Below are 19,643 nucleotides of genomic sequence, written 5' to 3' on the forward strand. Positions count from 1 at the left end.
GACAGTTGAACATTATATTGCAGTGAAAATGAATGAACCACAGCTACATGCAACAATCTAGGTGACTCTTACAAATGTAATGAATAGTCAGGGAAAGCAAATTGCAGAAGACCATATAGCTTGAGTTCCTTTTTAAGAATAAAATTCAAATGCAAGCAGAATTATCATAAAGGTGATAAAACAAAAGCAATGAAACTCTGCAAAATTCATGTAGTGGCTATTTCTGAGGGCAGATAAAGAGCGAGGGGAGGAGAGGAGCACATAGGATGTCCTGGTGGTGGTATTCTAGTTCTTGGTTTGAGAGGTGTTTTTATTGGCATCATCATATTACTAAATAAGCTAGATGACATGAATGAAAGATAAGTGTCGAAGCCAAATTGACACTTCAAGGTGATTATGAATCTGTAAGCGTGGTGCTGGGGTTGCAGGTGCCGAGGATGGGTTGAGCAATCAGTACATTCTGAGAATTAACCCTCTGAGTCATGGAATCTGCAGGGGACCCCAGAGATTCCCCCAGGGCCAGGCTTCCATCAGGTTAGGGTGGAGGGGAGCAGGCATCCTGACTCAGTCTCCTAAACTTTCCCTAAAGACAAAACCAGCTGGTAGGGCATCCTTTGAAGGGAGTTTGGACATCCTTGATGAAGAGGCTAGGCTCTGGAGCAGTGGTCCCCAACCTTTTTGTTACCAGGGACTGGTTTTGTGGAACACAATTTTTCCACAGATCGGGGAGTCGGGGGGAATGGTGTCAGGATGAGGCAAGCACATTACATTTATTGTGCAGTTTATTTCTGTTTTATGATGTCAGCTCCACCTCACATCATCAGGAATTAGATCCCAGAGATGGGGGACCCTTGCTCTAGAACACTTTGATGCTGCAGGGCTGAGAACAGGGCATTGACAAGCCCCATACCCACCTGACTACAGGAAACGGAATCAACGCAATAGAGACTTAAAAAGTACTTTTGACTGTGACCATCGTAAGAAACTCATTTTTATATTGTAACCCAAGTCACACACATGCACACATATGTGTGCATGTGCTTGTGTGTATACGTGAAACTGAAGCGTTTCTTGTCCTTGTTGTATATGACACATACTGATAGTTTCATCCTGCTTTTTGTCTTCATTTTGTCATTATCAAATTCAAACTATTACATTGACTTTATAGCCACTGTGGGTCATATCTGGAGAAGGCAATGGCACCCCACTCCAGTACTCTTGCCTGGAAAATCACATGGATGGAGGAGCCTGGTAGGCTGCAATCCATGGGGTCGCTAAGAGTCGGACACGACTGAGCAACTTCACTTTCACTTTTCATTTTCATGCATTGGAGAAGGAAATGGCAACCCACTCCAGTGTTCTTGCCTGGAGAATCCCAGGGACAGGGGAGCCTGGTGGGCTTCTGTCTATGGGGTCGCACAGAGTCGGACACCACTGAAGTGACTTAGCAGCAGCAGCAACAGCAGTGGGTCATATCACACAGCTGCCGGGAAGAGGTCATCAGGGCCTCTGGCGGGCCTGGCCTGCCTTTGCCAGAGCGGGCCAGGCTGGGCCCCACTGCATCTGCCCTTCACCTTCCTTCCCTCTCCCCCCGAGTCCCCCGTTGGCCAGGCACAAGGGGCCTGAAGGCTGATCCCAATTCAGAAACAGAACTTCTCTTTCCCACTCTGTGCCCTCCCCCAGGCTGACCCGTGAACTCACCAAGGAAAGTGGTCGCTATAGTATGTGGGTAAGTAGCCCTTGCTGCCCGAGCAGGAAAGAGCCAAAGGACGTGACAGCGGGAAGCCTTGTCAGTTCTGTGGGTAAACCTGTCGCTTTGTGACTGCATCAGCCTGTGGTTGCTAGGTTACCTGGGCCCTACAACTCCAGAAGCACTCCCCAGCACCCCTCTCCTCACCCACAGCCAGCTCCTCTTACCCTTCCTGGAGGGGCAGAAGGGCTTACCAAGCACCCCCTGCTCGCCTGCCCTCTAGGCTCCTCTCTCTCCCATTCAACACTTGCAGTGGGACCCAAGGGAGAAAATGAGAATCAGGGGCTGGTTTCAGCCAGTGTGCAGCAGGCAGAGAGAGAAAAACTGGCAAAAAGGTTTGGTTGGGTTGGGTGCCAGCTCTGTCGGCATGATCGGGCTGTCTGCCACTATGGAGGAGTCTGTCCTCCCGCACTGTATTTCTGGGGGTTGATTCTCAGAGAGCTGTCTTTTAGATGGAGAGGAGGTGGCTGCCAACAGGATCCAAAGCCTTCCTGCGGCCCTACTCCAGGCAGGAGAGCTGGGTGGAAGGGCCCTGGGCTGCCAGTGGCAGGGGTCTTGATGGGATTCTGACCTGCCCTAGGTGCGTCATCTGTGCTGCCAGAGGTGTGGGACAGCGGCAAGAATACTTGGCTCCAGTTCCAGCTCTACTTCCTAGCTGTGTGGCCTCAGACAATTTACCTGATGTCTCTGAGCCTCAGTTCTCATGTCTCTGAAATGGGAGATGATCCTCGCGCTCATTCTCATGGGATTTTTGAGATTGCCTAATGTAAAGCTTTTGACTGTGTGGATCCCAACAAACTGGAAAATTCTTAAAGAGATGGAAATACCGGACCACCTGACCTGCCTCATGAGAAATCTGTGTGAAGGTCAAGAAGCAACAGTTAGAACTGGACATGAAACAACAGACTGGTCCCAAATTAGGAAAGGAGTACATCAAGGCTGTATATTGTCACCCTGCTTATTTAACTTATATGCAGAGCACATCATGGGAAATGCTGGGCTGGATGAAGCACAAGCTGGAATCAAGATTGCCGGAAGAAATATCAATGACCTCAGATATGCAGATGACACCACCCTTATGGCAGAAAGTGAAGAAGAACTGAAGAGCCTCTTGATGAAAGTGAAAGAGGAGAGAGAAAAAATTGGCTTAAAACTCAACATTCACAAAACGAAGATCATGGCATCTGGTCCCATCACTTCATGACAAATAGATGGGGAAACAATGGAAACAGGACAGACTTTATTTCTTTGGGTTCCAAAATCACTGCAGATGGTGACTGCAGCCATGAAACTAAAAGACACTTGCTCCTTGGAAGAAAAGCTATGACCAACCATATTAAATATTAAATATAGACAGCATTATTAAAAAGTAGAGACATAACTTTGCCAACAAAGGTCCATCTAGTCAAAGCTATGGTTTTTCCAGTAGTCATGTATGGATGTGAGAGTTGGACTATAAAGAAAGCTGAGCACTGAAGAATTGATGCTTTTGAACTGTGGTGTTGGTGAAGACTCTTGAGAGTCCCTTGGACAGCAATGAGATTGAACCAGTCCAACCTAAAGGAAATCAGTCCTGAATATTCACTGGAAGGACTGATGCTGAAGCTGAAACTCCAATACTTTGGTCACCTGATGCAAAGAACCAACCTATTTGAAAAGACCCTGATGCTGGGAAAGATTGAAGGCGGGAGGAGAAGGGGACGACAGAGAATGAGGTGGTTGAATGGTGTCACTGACTCAATGGACATGAGTTTGAGTAAGCTCCGGGAGTTGGTGATGGACAGGGAAGCCTGGCGTGCTGCAGTCCATGGGGTCGCAGATTTGGACACAACTGAGCGACAGAACTGAACTGAATGTAATGCACATGGAAGTGTTTAGAATAGTCCCTGGGACCAGATATGATCTCCTACGTTATTACCCTCTCGGAGCCTATAAAATGGGATGTCCTTACCTAACTCTCAGGTCATTCTGAAGGACAAATGAGCTGATAGAAGCGAAGCACCTCATCAGATGCCTGGCACACAAGAGATGCTCACAAATGGTACTAATCACTACTGTTACTGGTATCCTTTCTTTAATTGTCGTTAATCTGCCACTGGTATCTTGATGGAGGGGGAGGGGATGGGTCCTGAGCCTGAGAACTACTGCGGGCAGTTTACTTTGTTTCTTTGAGACTTAGATGAAAAAGGGGCTCAGGATAATCCTTTGTCCACAGGACTGAGGTGAGATCAGAGGCTGCGAGGGGTGTAAACAGGCTCTGCAAATGGAAGAGTCTGCAGACAGCTCTTGGTGCTGTCCAAGGAGTGAGGCTGCTGGCCCTCAGAATGGATGGGTATGGGCCATGGGAGGGTCTTTCTTCTCAGCCTCCCTGGCTTCTTATCAGTGGCCGGAGGCTTCTAGACTCTGTATCCTCTGCTGGGGAGAAGAGCAGGAAGGAGGATAGCTAGAGGCAAACACAAGTCCTTCAAAAGTTCTGCCCGTCCCCTCTGGGGCGTGGTGACTCAGGCCACTGCAGTGACCCATTTTGGGGTGGCCTCTGAACTTGACCTTGCCTCTAGGGCTTTTAGGCTCTGGCTTCTCCTGGGCTTGTCCCTGCAGGAATGAGGTGACCCCTTTGAAACCATTCTGAAAGCCCCCTCTTGCATGCTTCTGGGAATCCTGGTGGCTACAATGATAAATGAGACTGTATTTGAAAGAAAGGCTTCTTCCCTCCTGCCAGCCCCTCCGCACTGCTTTCCACTCACCTGGGGGATTTCCCACAATGTGGTCTGACTCATCAAGAATAAAACCCACTCATCCTCCGGTTGCACTTCTTACCCCCACCACTGTGTTGTTTAAAACTGGACACCGGGTCTCTGCAGATTGGAGCCTGGGGACTGAAGGGGGTACCTTACAGATGCCCTCAACACTGTTTTGTAAGATTTATGAGAGAATTCAGGGTAAGCCCTTTAGACTTCTCTTTGTGTTCTGTCACTCGGTCATGCCCCGACTCTTTGCATCCCCATGGATTGTAGCCCAACCAGGCTTCTCTGTCCATGGGATTTCCCAGGCAAGAATACTGGAGTGGGTTGCTATTTCCTTCTCCAGGGGATCTTCCTGATCCAGGGATCGAACCTGTGTCTCCTGCATTGGCAGGTGGATTCTTTACTACTGAGCCACCTCTTTATTGAGCATCAAAAGGAGGAGAGAGATTCTTGTCTGCCTGGGAATGGTTGGAAGTGCAATCATCCTGCTGAGATATAAGAGAAGCAATATAAAATTTAATGGAATACGTCTTATGGGACAGGCATTGAGCTAATCCTTGTAAGCATACTGTCTCATTTAACTCTACAGACGAGGAAGTTGATGGTCAGAGAAATCCTTTCTTACATATAAGAAAAGTATATTCTCCCCTCATGGCTTACTCTTCTGTCTCCAAATGCAGTCTTTTGATGGAGAGAAGTTCCTAACTTTAATTTAGCCAGATTGACTAATTTTGTCCTTCGTGATGAATGGTGTTTTCATCCTGTTTAAGAGATCTTTGCCTCTCCAAAGTTATGCAGGTATTTTTTTCCATATTATTTTTGGAAATTTTCCTATTGTACCTTTCACATTTAGATCTATGTTCAATCTGGAATTGGTTTTTGTGTATGGTGTAAGTTAGAGGTCAAGAGCCATATTGTTTCCCCTAGAAATATCTCTTTGACTGGCACCATTTCCCCCCCTCCATTATTTGGCCACACTGCAGCATGTAGGATCTTAGTTCCCTGACCAGCAAAGAAGCATGGTGCCCTAACCACTGGACCTCCAGGGGAAGTCCCTGATCAGCACTGGTTTAAAAAACACTATCTTTGACTTGCTTCTCTGTGGTATCATCTTTGTCAAAATTCAATTGTCCAAATATGTGTGGGTCTATATCTGGATTCTTCCTTTCAAATGCTTTGAGTCTACCATTCCACCAATACTGTGTGTTTAGTTGCTCAATCATGTCGGATTCTTTGCAACCCCATGGACTGTGGCCTGCCAGACTTCTCTGTCCATGAGGATTCTCTAGACAAGAATACTGGAGTGGGTTGCCATGCCCTCCTCCAGGGGATCTTCCCAACCCAGGGATCGAACCCAGGTCTCCCGCATTGCAGGTGGATTCTTTACCATCTGAGCCACCAGGGACATTCTCTTAATAACTGTAGTTTTAAATATATCTTGATATCTAGTGATGTGAAACTTCATCAAGGAAAACTCTATTTTTCTCCTCCACTCTCAGTATTTCTGAAACTGGATGTATAGGGGTTTTTCCACACCATACATTTCTCCATTTCAGCAGGCACCAACTGGGTGTCCTACAGGTTTAACTTAATTCTGACACTATCTGCCTGGGGATAGCATCAGACGCCACAGGTTAAGAGCTCAGTCCTTCAAGGATGGACCCTCTTCAGACCCTGAAATTGAGTCCCACTAAAACCCAGTTCCCTTACCAAGTTGATGATTAATCTCTCTATCCAAAACTTAATTCCCTTTCTGGTCCCCTCTGACCTCAGTCCTGTGCTAACTGAACACTCACCAACCAGAGTCAGATGACTGAAACTGCTGTTGTTGATAACATTGATATCCTAAGGTTTTTACCATAGATATCATCATTAAGGTCTAAGTCACGCTGTTTCTCCAGGGCAAAGTGAGCTAACAGGCCTCGAGCCATGGACAACCTGGCCAAAGAATCCTAAACTAGAGACCTCCTGAATTCCCAAACTATAGTCACAGAAGTGTCACCTGATGACGATTAATCCCAGCCTCTTTGTTCCTCCCTTTGAAACACCCCTCACTCAGAGACCAAATGGAGAGGACTTGAGACTTGTCTCCCACTTCCTTGCCGGGTGTGTGGCCATAAAACCCTTACTTTGCTGCAAACACCCACTGTCAGAAGGTGGCTTTCTGTGACCTCAGACACATGCGTCCTTGCTCATAACAACATCAGGCTCAGGTCCAGGTTGTTATCTGTATTTCTGACTGGCCAGCATTAAATTGGGGTTCCCATGATCCCCTCCTTGGGTTTGGAAGGTAGCTAGAATGGCTGACAAAGCTCAGGTGAATATTTACCTATGTTTGCCAGTGTCGAGTAAAGGGTATCATAAAGGATACAGGTGAATAGCCATATGAAGAGGTACACAGGACAAGGTTCTGTGTGCAGGAGCATCTATCCGTGTGGAACTGGGGATGCCACTCCCAACATGTGGACATCTCAACCCAGAAGCTCTTCAAACCCCCAGAAACTCTTCATCCTTTTGGGTTTTTATGGAGGTTTCAGCTGGGGCTTCCTAAGTGGCTCAGATGGTAAAGAATCAGCCTGCAAAGAATTCCATTTTGATTTACCTGTGGTGTTTTTCAGTGTATCTCTTTGTATAACTTTTCAGTGGTTGCTCTACGTATTGCCTTATATATGCAAAACTTACCACAGTCTACTGGTATCACTCTTTTACCAGTTCAAGTGAAGGTTTTTAAGTATTGACATCTTGCTACCTTTTATGTAATTTACTCTCCTCTTTTATAATACTACTTTCTTAAATCATTTCCTCTATATACATTTAGAATCGTATCAAACTGTTATATATGATTTTTGCTTCAACTATCAAACATTTATTTAGGAAACTCATGAGAAGGAAAGCCTATTTACACATATTTTTTACTTTTTTCTTCCTTCCTTCCTGATGTTCCAAGGTTTCTTCTCTTATTGTTTCCTTTCTATTTCGAGGACTTTCTTTATTCTTTTAGGGCGTGACTGCTGGTGACAAATCATCTTAGTTTTCCTCCTCTGGAGAATGTCTTGATTTCCCCCTTCATTCCTATAGGATATTTTTGCTTAGATATAGGATTCTGGGTTTTCATTTCTCTTTTATATCATCTGAAAAGTACTGTACCACTACCTTCTGATCTTCATGATTTGTGAGGAGAAATCTGTTGTGATTCTATTTATTTCTTTTCTTTTATAGATGAGGTGTTGTTTTCCTCTGGCTGCCTTTTTTTTTTTTTGGTCTTTAGTTTTCAGAAGATTAATAATAATGTGTCTGCATGTGGATTACTTTCGGTTTATTCTATTTGATTTGTTCAGCTTCTTGAATCTCTAGGCTTGTCTCTTGCCCAATTTTGAATGTTTTTAGCCATTATTTCTTTGAGTTCTTTTTCAGCTCTGCGCTCTTTCTTTCTCTTGTTCTTGGACTTTGATAAAACAAATATTAGAGCTTTTGTTATAGTCCCACAGGTCCCTACAGCTCTGTTCACTTTCACTTTTTGGGGGGGGTCTAGTTTTTGTTTCCCAAACAGAGTAATTTCTCTTGTTCTATCTTCCAGTTCACTGATTCTTTCTTCTTTCACTTCTGTTATGATTTTGAGCCCATCCACTGAGATTTTAGCTCAATTATTATATTTTTCAGTTCTACAATTTTCTTTTGGTTCTTTGTCTCCTATTTCTTTGCTAAGGCTTTCTATTCCCCCCCCTCCCCACTTATTTCAAGTGTATTCTTTATTGCTCATTGAAACATTTTAAAAATCACATCTGCTATAAAATCTTCATATTTATACATCAAATAATTCTAATACCTTTGTAATTTTGCTGTTGGCATCTATTGCATTTTTCAAGGAATTTTTCCAAAGCATCTACCTTTTCAAATTATAGCCTTGGCTCTACCTTTGTATTATCTCTAGGAACTTCTCAGTGCTTCCCTGGTGGCTCAGACAGTAAAGAATCTGCCTGCAATGCAGGAAACCCAGGTTTGATCCCTGAATCAGGAAGGTCCCCTGTAGAAGGGAATGGCTACCACTCCAGTATTCTTGCCTGGAGAATTCCATGAACAGAGAAGCCTGGTGGGCTACAAGTCCATGGGGTCGCAAAAAGTCAGAGGTGACTAACACTTCTACTTTTTTAACTTTCGCATGTCTTTGTATTGTCTCTAGGAACTCTTATAGTCCCTGGATATAGTGATGTCTTTTTTATTTCTGACATCGCACTGAATTTGCTCATTCTCTCTCTCTCATTCCTTGATCAGTCCTGCCAGTGTTATTATGTTTAGAAGTCTTCCCAACCCCCACCAAAAATTTTAGGTTTTGGGGTTTTCTTATTTTATTTCTTCAACTTTCTTTGAGTTTAGTTTGTGTTTTTGTAATCTCTTAACATGGATGCTTAAGTCATTTGCTTTCAATTTCCTTCTTTTCAGATATATTGTATATTTAAGGTCACGATAGCTACATTCCACAAAATTTTCAGGTTTATAGGAGATGATGTTACCTTGCAAAGTGAAAGTGTTAGTTGCTCTGTCATGTCCAACTCTTTGTGACCCAATGCCTTGGGGCCTGCCTAACTCCTCTGTCCATGGAATTTCCCAGGTAAGAATCCTGGAGTGGGTAGCCATTCCCTTCTCCAGGGGATCTTCACAACCCAGGGATCGAACCTGGGTCTCCTACATTGCAGGCAGATTCCTTACCATCTGAGCCAAAAAGTTTAGTTTTAGTTTGCAGTTCTTTAACCAATGGAGTTGAGCGTCTTTTCACATGCTTAAGTGCCATTTGTATATATTTCCTGTGATCTCAATTCACATCCTTTGTCCAGTTTTATGTTGGTTTTTTAGTCCTTACAGGGATATATGTTAGGTTATTTATTTGTAATATGAGTAATTAAAAAACTTTTTCCCTAGTTCATTGATCTTCTGTTGACTCTGTCTATGCTGTGAATTTAGATTCCGCTCCTCCTAAATTGGTATGGGGCTTTTGGAATTCAGAAACCCCCTCCACTTTGTTGGGCTTTCATTCATCCCCATGAAAAGTCCTCAGAACAGAGGCTCTGGAGATATACTCAGACCTGCCATTCTCTAGCTGTGCTGTCTTAGATAAGTTTTGACACCTCTAGGCCTCAAATTCCTCATCTGTAAAATAAAGATAATAATTCTGCCAACCTTATAGGGCTGTTTGATGCATAAATGAGATAATGCATATAATCACCCAGCACAGTGCCTTGCCCATCATGAAGGCTTAATGCATGGTATTTTTTTTTTTCTTACTGTTTGCAAAATCAAGCGAACTTTTCATGAATGGCTGCTATGTTATCCCAGTGCTATTTCCCATCAGTGTACGGGAGAAAATCCTGTGATGACGTGCCCTTTATCACACCTGTTGTGTCTTTTCTGCTTCATACATGGGATTCTGGATTGTGGCCAGTATCACTGGGTGCTTTGATGAGACTTAACTGCTCTGAAAATTGAGTCTCTGCCAGGCTCTTGGGTTTACCTACCATGGCATTACCTGTGCTTCTATTGTCCGAACGTCTGTGACTAGCTGTTTGATGATATTTTAGAGAAGAAAGGAGGAAAGAAAGAGGCATGATGAATGACCCCACATGGCTCAGCCACCCCACCTGTCTCCCCTATGTTTGTCAGTTACCTGGTAACCTGTCATCTGAGCAGGACTCACGGCTCCGGAGCTGGCAGCTACAGACTGGTCTAAGTCACCATTCAGGAAGTTTGACTTAGAAGAGCAGACATCAGAGAAGAGGGAATAAGTCTGAGCTCTCCAGAAAGATCTAACTAAGTTCATGGACTCCAACAAGTTTCTCTTTTCAACTTAAATGCCATTCTCAGCTCTCACCCCAAGTTCTCCCCTCAAACTCTCTTTGAATACCCAATAATTCTTATAATTTCACGTTTCTTTACTGTAAGCCTGTCAGTTCCAAGAGGTTAGAGGAACCCTCTATCTTGTTCACCACCAAGCATATTGCCTTGGTCTGCATGATGGTTAGTTCCGTGGGTCTGTTTGTGTTGCACTAATCCATCAAACACCTGCTACAGTTGCCTCATGCCCAATAAATATTCACTGAGTTCACGAATAGATGAATCAGAGTCTAAGGTAGTTATTCTGGCCATTCACCCGTTACAGATCTGAATCCTTACCTCAGAATTCCTACCCACTGTATGCTAATATTTGTCAACCAAACAGCTCTAGTGACAGGGAGCTCTCTGCTGCCCAAGGTTGCCTGCTCATTTTCTGTGTGATCCTGTCGGCTAGAAAGTTCTTCTTAATATTGCACTTCAATATATCTCCTTGAAGCTTCCAGTCAATGTTCTTGATTTATTCATAAGAATAAATCAAATCTAGGTCTTCTGTGTGATGCCAACTCTGTACACATTTGAACTTAGTTCTCATACCCACCTCCTCTTCTCCAGGCTAGTCACAAAATCAGATTAGACACATATTTGTTGAGTACCTGCAACATGGAATACACTAGAGAACACAAAGATGTAAAGAAATAATAAGTGTCTTCAAGAGGTTACTGGTCTTGTGGGGCATCAATAAAAATGAAGATCGAATGTAATCAGGACAGTGGAGACTCCAAGTTTGTCCGTGAGTTTTGGGGAAGGCTCCATGGAGGAGTGGGGCTGTAGAAGGTGCTCTCAGTGGACACGGGAGCAGCAGATGTCCCAAGAAGTGAGAGTATACGCAGAAGTCCGGAGATATAGGAGCCTGTGGCATGTTATGGGAACGCAAAGCAATTCCACGTGGCCAGGGAAACCAGAAATCCCAGATGGCACAAGACAGGCCAATTTTTTTCTGCTTTCCCAGAAAACTTACTATATGTCCTCAGCCTCAGAAGTGTCCCAGATTGGGTGATTAATTACATGGTTACTCTCACTATGCTGGGGGTATAAAGTCTGAGAGTGAGGTAGAGATGTGGGAGCTGAAGGTAGAGAGAGGGCAGAGGTGATCCCCAGGGGCCTTGTGGGCCAAGTTCAAGAAGAACATTCAGTTAACTGGGCCTGGTATGGTACCTTCCCTCAGAGGTCATCCTCTTCAGGTATATAATTTAATTCACAGATGGATCAGTATATCTACTGATAGATGTTTATTGCTGTGGATTACCATCTTTTTCATGAATTTTTTTGATGTGGGCTGCTTTTAGCAACTCCAGTACTCTTGCCTAGAAAATCCCATGGATGGAGGAGCCTAGTAGGCTGCAGTCAATGGGGTCGCTAAGGGTTGGACACGACTGAGCGACTTCACTTTCACTTTTCACTTTTATGCATTGGAGAAGGAAATGGCAACCCACTCCAGTATTCTTGCCTGGAGAATCCCAGGGACGGGAGAGCCTGATGGGCTGCCGTCTATGGGGTCGCACAGAGTTGGACACGACTGAAGTGACTTAGCAGTAGCAGCAGCAGCTTTTAAAGTCTGTATTGAATTTGTTATAATATTGCTTCTGTTTTATGTTTCTTGGTTTTTTGGCCACGTGGCATGTGGGATTGTAGTTCCCCAACCAGGGATTGAAACTGCATCCCCTACATTGGAAGGCAAAGTCTTAACCACTGACCTGCCAGGGAAGCCCCCTGTGGATTACCATTTATGGGAGACTTAGCAGGTAAGCACTTTCCAAATAGTCTGGGGTGTGGCCCAGGCAGTCTCTGCTGACCCTTGTTCATACATTTTCTGTAATGGATTCTCTGACACTTAGCCTTGGTTTTGACTTGTTGCGGTTGTGAGGTTGTGTCCAGAGACGGCACTGGGCAATCCCCTCTGGACTTATTGCTCTCCACTAGAGACTTTGTAAGACTTCCCTGGAGGGATGTAGTGAGTGTCAGAAACAGCCCTATAGCTATAAACAACTTGCTTTAAAGGACCAAAATGATTAGTATATTATAGGGATTTATAAGAATATTTGAACGAAACGAGTTTTTAATTGGGTCTACAAAGGGCAAAATGATAGGATACTGAATGAGGAATTCCCCAGGTCAGTAGGTGCCCAGTATGTTACTGGAGCTCAGTGGAGAAATAACTATAGAAGGAATAAAGGGATGGAGCAAAAGCAAAACCAATACCCAGTTGTGGATGTGACCAGTGATAGAAGCAAGGTCCGGTGCTGTAAAGAGCAGTATTGCATAGGAACCTGGAATGTTAGGTCCATGAATCAAGGCAAATTGGAAGTGGTCAAACAGGAGATGGCAAGAGTGAACGTTGACATTCTAGGAATCAGTGAATTAAAATGGACTGGAATGGGTGAATTTAACTCAGACGACCATTATATCTACTACTGTGGGCAGGAATCCCTTAGAAGAAATGGAGTAGCCATCATGGTCAACAAAAGCGTCCGAAATGCAGTACTTGGATGCAATCTTAAAAATGACAGGATGATTTCTGTTCGTTTCCAAGGCAAACCATTCAATATTACAGTAATCCAGGCCTATGCCCCAACGAGTAATGCTGAAGAAGCCGAAGTTAATCGGTTCTATGAAGACCTACAAGACCTTTTAGAACTAACACCCAAAAAAGATGTCCTTTTCATTATAGGGGACTGGAATGCAAAAGTAGGAAGTCAAGAAACACCTGGAGTAACTGGCAAATTTGGCCTTGGAGCACGGAATGAAGCAGGGCAAAGGCTAATAGAGTTCTGCCAAGAGAATTCACTGGTCATAGCAAACACCCTCTTCCAACAGCACAAGAGAAGACTCTACACATGGACATCACCAGATGGTCAACACCGAAATCAGATTGATTATATTCTTTGCAACCAAAGATGGAGAAGCTGTATACAGTTAGCGAAAACAAGACCAGGAGCTGACTGTGGCTCAGATCATGAACTCCTTATTGCGAAGTTCAGACTTAAATTGAAGAAAGTGGGGAAAACCACTAGACCATTCAGATATGACCTCAATCAAATCCCTTATGATTATACAGTGGAAGTGAGAAATAGATTTAAGGGACTAGATCTGATTGATAGAGTGCCTGATGAACTCTGGACGGAGGTTCGTGACATTGTACAGGAGACAGGGACCAAGACCATCCCCATGGAAAAGAAATGCAAAAGAGCGAAATGGCTGTCTGAGGAGGCCTTACAAATAGCTGTGAAAAGAAGAGAGGCGAAAAGCAAAGGAGAAAAGGAAAGATATAAGCATCTGAATGCAGAGTTCCAAAGAATAGCAAGGAGAGATAAGAAAGACTTCCTCAGTGATCAATGCAAAGAAATAGAGGAAAACAACAGAATAGGAAAAACAAGAGAGCTCTTCAAGAAAATTAGAGATTCCAAGGGAACATTTCATGCAAAGATGGGCTCGATAAAGGACAGAAATGGTATGGACCTAACAGAAGCAGAAGATATTAAGAAGAGGTGGCAGGAATACACAGAAGAACTGTACAAAAAAGATCTTCACGACCAAGATAGTCACGATAACGTGATCACTGACCTAGAGCCAGACATCTTGGAATGTGAAGTCAAGTGGGCCTTAGAAAGCATCACTACGAACAAAGCTAGTGGAGGTGATGGAATTCCAGTTGAGCTATTTCAAGTCTTGAAAGATGATGCTGTGAAAGTGCTGCACTCAATATGCCAGCAGATTTGGAAAACTCAGCAGTGGCCACAGGACTGGAAGAGGTCAGTCTTCATTCCAATCCCAAAGAAAGGCAATGCCAAAGAATGCTCAAACTACCGCACAATTGCACTCATCTCACACGCTAGTAAAGTCATGCTCAAAATTCTCCAAGCCAGGCTTCAGCAGTATGTAAACCGTGAACTCCCAGATGTTCAAGCAGGTTTTAGAAAAGGCAGAGGCACCAGAGATCAAATTGCCAACATCCGCTGGATCATGGAGAAAGCAAGAGAGTTTCAGAAAAACATCTATTTCTGCTTTATTGACTATGCCAAAGCCTTTGACTGTGTGGATCACAATAAACTGTGGAACATTCTGAAAGAGATGGGAATCCCAGACCACCTGACCTGCCTCTTGAGAAACCTGTATGCAGGTCAGGAAGCAACTGTTAGAACTGGACATGGAACAACAGACTGGTTCCAAATAGGAAAAGGTGTACGTCAAGGCTGTATATTGTCACCTTGCTTATTTAACTTATATGCAGAGTACATCATGAGGAACGCTGGGCTGGAAGAAGCACAAGCTGGAATCAAGATTGCCGGGAGAAATATCAATAACCTCAGATATGCAGATGACACTACCCTTATGGCAGAAAGTGAAGAGGAACTCAAAAGCCTCTTGATGAAAGTGAAAGAGGAGAGTGAAAAGGTTGGCTTGAAGCTCAACATTCAGAAAACAAAGATCATGGCATCTGGTCCCATCACTTCATGGGAAATAGATGGAAAAACAGTGGAGACAGTGTCAGACTTTGTTTTTTTGGGCTCCAAAATCACTGCAGATGCTGATTGCAGCCATGAAATTAAAAGACGCTTGCTCCTTGGAAGGAAAGTTATGACCAACCTTGATAGTATATTAAAAAGCAGAGACATTACTTTGCCAACCAAGGTCCGTCTAGTCAAGGCAATGGTTTTTCCCGTGGTCATGTATGGATGTGAGAGTTGGACTTTGAAGAAGGCTGATCGCCGAAGAATCGATGCTTTTGAACTGTGGTGCTGGAGAAGACTCTTGAGAGTCCCTTATACTGCAAGGAGATCCAACCAGTCCATTCTAGAGGAGATCAATCCTGGATGTTCATTGGAAGGACTGATGCTAAAGCTGAAACTGCAATACTTTGGCCACCTCATGCGACGAGCTGACTCACTGGAAAAGACTCTGATGCTGGGAAAGGTTGGGGGCGGGAGGAGAAGGGGACGACGGAGAATGAGATGGCTGGATGGCATCACCGACTCTGTGGACATGAGTTTGAGTGAACTCCGGGAGTTGGTGATGGACAGGGAGGCCTGGCGTGCTGTGATTCATGGGGTCGCGGAGAGTCGGACACGACTGAGCGACTGAACTGAACTGAAGATGATGCAATAACAAGGGATTGTTTCATTAGCTGTTTGGGCGTCAGGTTTATACATTTGGAATGCTTGACTTATGTGAGAGGCGGGTAGTCAGAGTGGGTACTTGAGATATGTCTGAGTGAGTGATTTCCTTTGCAGTGACCCTTGCAACATCTGTCCCTAAGTGGCAGATGATGGTTTGCACCTCAAAACTGAGTGTCACAGTCCCCTCAAGCAGATCCCCAAGGACTAGCTTCGGGTTGCTTGTGCCCACCAGGAGGCGAGTCGGCAGTGGTTTCTGGAGACTTCGGAACCCCAGTCACTGCTCTGCCACTGGGATGCTCAGAGGGGACGTAAGGCAAGTAGGAATGGCCATGTCATCCTGCCCTTCCCATGCATCTTTTTTAAACCTACTGAAGCGTGGGAATCTAGGTGTATGAATTTGCTAGGACTGCTGTAACAAAGGACGATAAACAGGGTAGCTTGCACAGCAGACTTAGTTGCCTTACTGTCCTGAAGACTAGAAACCTGAGATCCAGGTGTTGGCAGGACTGGTTCCTTCTGAGGGCAGTAGTAACAAAGAATGGGCCCCGAGCCTCTGCCCTAGGTGGGCAGTTTTCTGGCAGTCCTTGTTCTTTAACTTGTAAAAGCACCGCCCCGTCTCTCCCTTTGTCTCTGTGTGGCTTTCTCTGTGTGCATGTCTGTGTCCACACTTCTCCTTTTTATAAGTACACCAGCTCTATTGGATGAGGGTCTCATCCTCCTCTAGTGTGACCTCATCTTAACTAACTACATGTGCAGTGATGCCTTTTCCAAAGAATGTTCCATTCTGTGGTACTGACAGTGAGGACTTCAACATATGAATTGTTGGGGGGCACAATTCAGCATACCACAGGAGGGTAGATAGAAACAGCTGCAGCATGAATGTAGCTACTCTACTGGCTACTGCTGAAACCCACTCTGTTTTGTGGGAAATGATCAGATCAGAAAGAATCCTGTGGTTAAGGGGGAGGTACCCATCCTGGTCTGACAGGTTAAAGGTATAGCCCTCTAGACATGGGTTAGTTTGTCTTGAGCTATGAACATGACTTGTCCCCTGAGGCTGCTGGCCTGAGGTCACACATAGCAAGATGCTGGTCAGGGCACAGCATGGACTGTAGTTCTGGGAAGCTCTTTTTAGTCTGTTTATCTCACTTTCCAAGAGTCCTAAGCTCGTGCCCTTGTTCTAATCCTAGAACCAACTGTCTCTACTCTTTGCTGAGATAAATGCAAAAGCCTGGTGCCTAGTCTGCCATTCGATTCTTCTTCCAGCCAAGTGATCACTTGATGATCACTCTGCAACTGCAAATTTCTCTTCTCTATCTTGGGAGAGAAAGATGGAATTAACAAAGAGGGGTGATTCAGCAAGTGACATCATGGTCACAAGACAGATTTTGCAAATGACAACAGGAACACAATGTGGTCCTACAATATTTTTGTGCTTTCTCTTGAGAAATTATGCTGGCTTGCTGTTTCCTATTGCTAACTAAGGCAAAAGAGTCTGTGCGAGTTGCATTCACCTCATATTCTACTTAAAACGGCAGCATCCATGACCACCTGCTCGTCCCCCACACTTTCTGTTTCCCATACTTGGCTTTGCTTCTTTTTTCCATAGCCCTGGGCACCTTCTAACTTGCCATATAGTTAGTTATTCTGTTCGTCTCCTTCCACAAGAATGCAAGCTGCATGTTGGCACAGATCTTTGTTTTGCTCAGTGATTCATCCCCAACTGAGGATATTGCAACATAACATTTAAATAGTTGAGTGGATGAATGGATGAGCCTGAGGTCTGCTCCCTGAAGTAGTCACTCTCCCATTTACATGCTTGGGACCCTGAAGGCATGTGTATTTGTACACCTGCCCTCCACATCTGCCCCTACTGACCTGTACAGCCTCTTCCTCCCCTCCCCCTTACTCTGGCCACACTCGTGGGCCCTCCTACACTGGCCACTGGGCCTTGGCACGCACAGTTCCCTCAGCCGGAACATTTTTCTTGCATCACTCTGCCTGGTTAACTCCTGCTTATCCCGCCCTCTCAGCTCATGCTATCCTTGATCCCACTGCCTGTGTCTATTCCCCCAAGCATGGAACATGGAGAACAACTGCCCTTAATTTAAAAACAAACAAGCAAGCAAATAGCAGCACGGGGAAATTTCTTTGATCTTGTAAGACATAAAATGTTTTTCATCTGTTTGCAGAGATGGATGCCCTCTCCTTCCACTCTGACCCTGATCCCTGGATGCAGGTACTGCCCAGCTATCCCAAGCTGCCTCCTCTGAGTGAGTCAGCCCTGGAAACTGGTTCTACAGGGCCAGACAAGGAGTAACCATGGGTCACTAATTACCCGCCCAGTCCTCTGTTTGCACAGGACTTGTATTACACTCCGTCACATCCCATCTGTGTCAACACTGAGAGGGAGGAGACGGGGGAGGGCGCCAGCATCCAGGCCACACCATGCAGCCCCAGCACAGGACCAGGGCAGACACCCTCTGCCTCCAAATAACTATGTGATCAAGGGTCCCTCCTGGGAACTGGAGCACAGAGAGGTGGCGTGGCATCTGGAAAGTATGACCCAAGTGGGGCAGAGAGGATTCTAGACTGACAGAGTTGGAGAACAGTGTCCCCTGTCTATACAATTTTGAGGTCAGGACATTGAGACCCAGAGAGGGTAAATGGTGCATCCAAAGCCACACCATGTGTGAGTCTCAAAGCCATCATGAGAACCTGTAAGCTTCATTATATTTTGTGGGCATGGGCTTCTGGAGCTGGAAGGTCAGGAATTCTAGGTTCGGTTTCCACTAGCTATGGGACCAAGGCGTAGACACTGGTGAGAATGAATAGAACCTAGCAACTTTTATCTGGTGTTGGTTTAGTCGCTAAGTTGTGTCTGACTCTCGAAACCCCATGGACTGTAGCCCACCAGGCTCCTCTGCCCATGGGATTTTCCAGGCAAGAATACTGGAGTGTGTTGCCATTTCCTTCTCCAGGGGGTCTTCCTGACCCAGGGATCAAACCCAAGTCTCCTGCATTGCAGGTGGATTCTTTATCTACTGAGCCACTAGGGAAGGGTGTTCAAAATACAGATGTTTGGACCCTATTCCTCATTCACCAGGGAACATAGGGAAGTCCTAACATGGGGATTTGGAAAAGTTCCTTGGCAGTTCTGATGTGTAATGCTAGATGGCAAGGATGGGCTGGATGATGCTTGAGTCCCTTCAACCTGACAGACATTCAGCTGTAGATGTGAAGATGAGGTTTGTCTTAGCGTGCGTTCCTGTCATCAGTCCGCAGTGGGACAGTTTGGCTCCCAGGGGGCATCCCAAAATTTTAAAAATTTCTGGATGTCACAGTGATTGGGGCAGTTTCTCGGCATTCCGTGATGGTGATGAATGCTAGATGTCTTGTAGTGTGGACATTGCAAAGGTAGCCCCTCACAATGAAGAGGTGTCCTGAGTCCTGCACGTTTTGTTTTTTTTAACATAATACACAGCCAGTGCAATCATATAGGGGAAAAGCTGTGGTTCGCGGTCACATGAGCCAAGAGCTCAGTTTCACTTTCATACAAGAAAAAGTGGAGTTCTTTAAAAACATGGTTTTATTATACAATCTTCCTGGTACACATCTACCATGCTGAATGTTGCATGTAGGAACTTTATCAACTCTTAATCTGTTATTTTGGAAAAATCACATCACCCATGGCATTGCTGTTCACAGAGCAATAGAGTCACAAAGACAAGACCTCTGTCCTGCATTTGTAGCTTTCCTGTTCTCAAAAGGTGTATGTACTAATATAAAGAGCCTCATTTAGCCCTTATTTCAAAACGGCAAATATAAAGGAAAAAGTGATAACAACATTCAATTAAATATCGCCTTCTCTTCAATGAATACTTATCCACTGTAAGTTCATGCATCTGTTAACTTCAAGGGCAATTTTTTTTTTCAGGGACAATTTTTTAAATGATGTCTTTCACTTTTAAAGTTAGGACACTGTATTGCTATATAGGTGCGTACACACCCCTGTTTATGACATATATTTTGTAACCCCCATAAAAAGTATGTTGGGGCTTGTTGGTTTGGGACTTACTGATCTAGAGACAACAGACAACAAAACCCGCAGGAATACTGTAGCTCTTGGGCAAGCCTGGAAAAGGCCTA

Source organism: Moschus berezovskii, chromosome 12 (genome assembly GCF_049115385.1).
Source record: "Moschus berezovskii isolate FMDL1 chromosome 12, NW_MosBer_1.0, whole genome shotgun sequence".
NCBI classification, from domain to species: Eukaryota; Metazoa; Chordata; class Mammalia; order Artiodactyla; family Moschidae; genus Moschus; species Moschus berezovskii.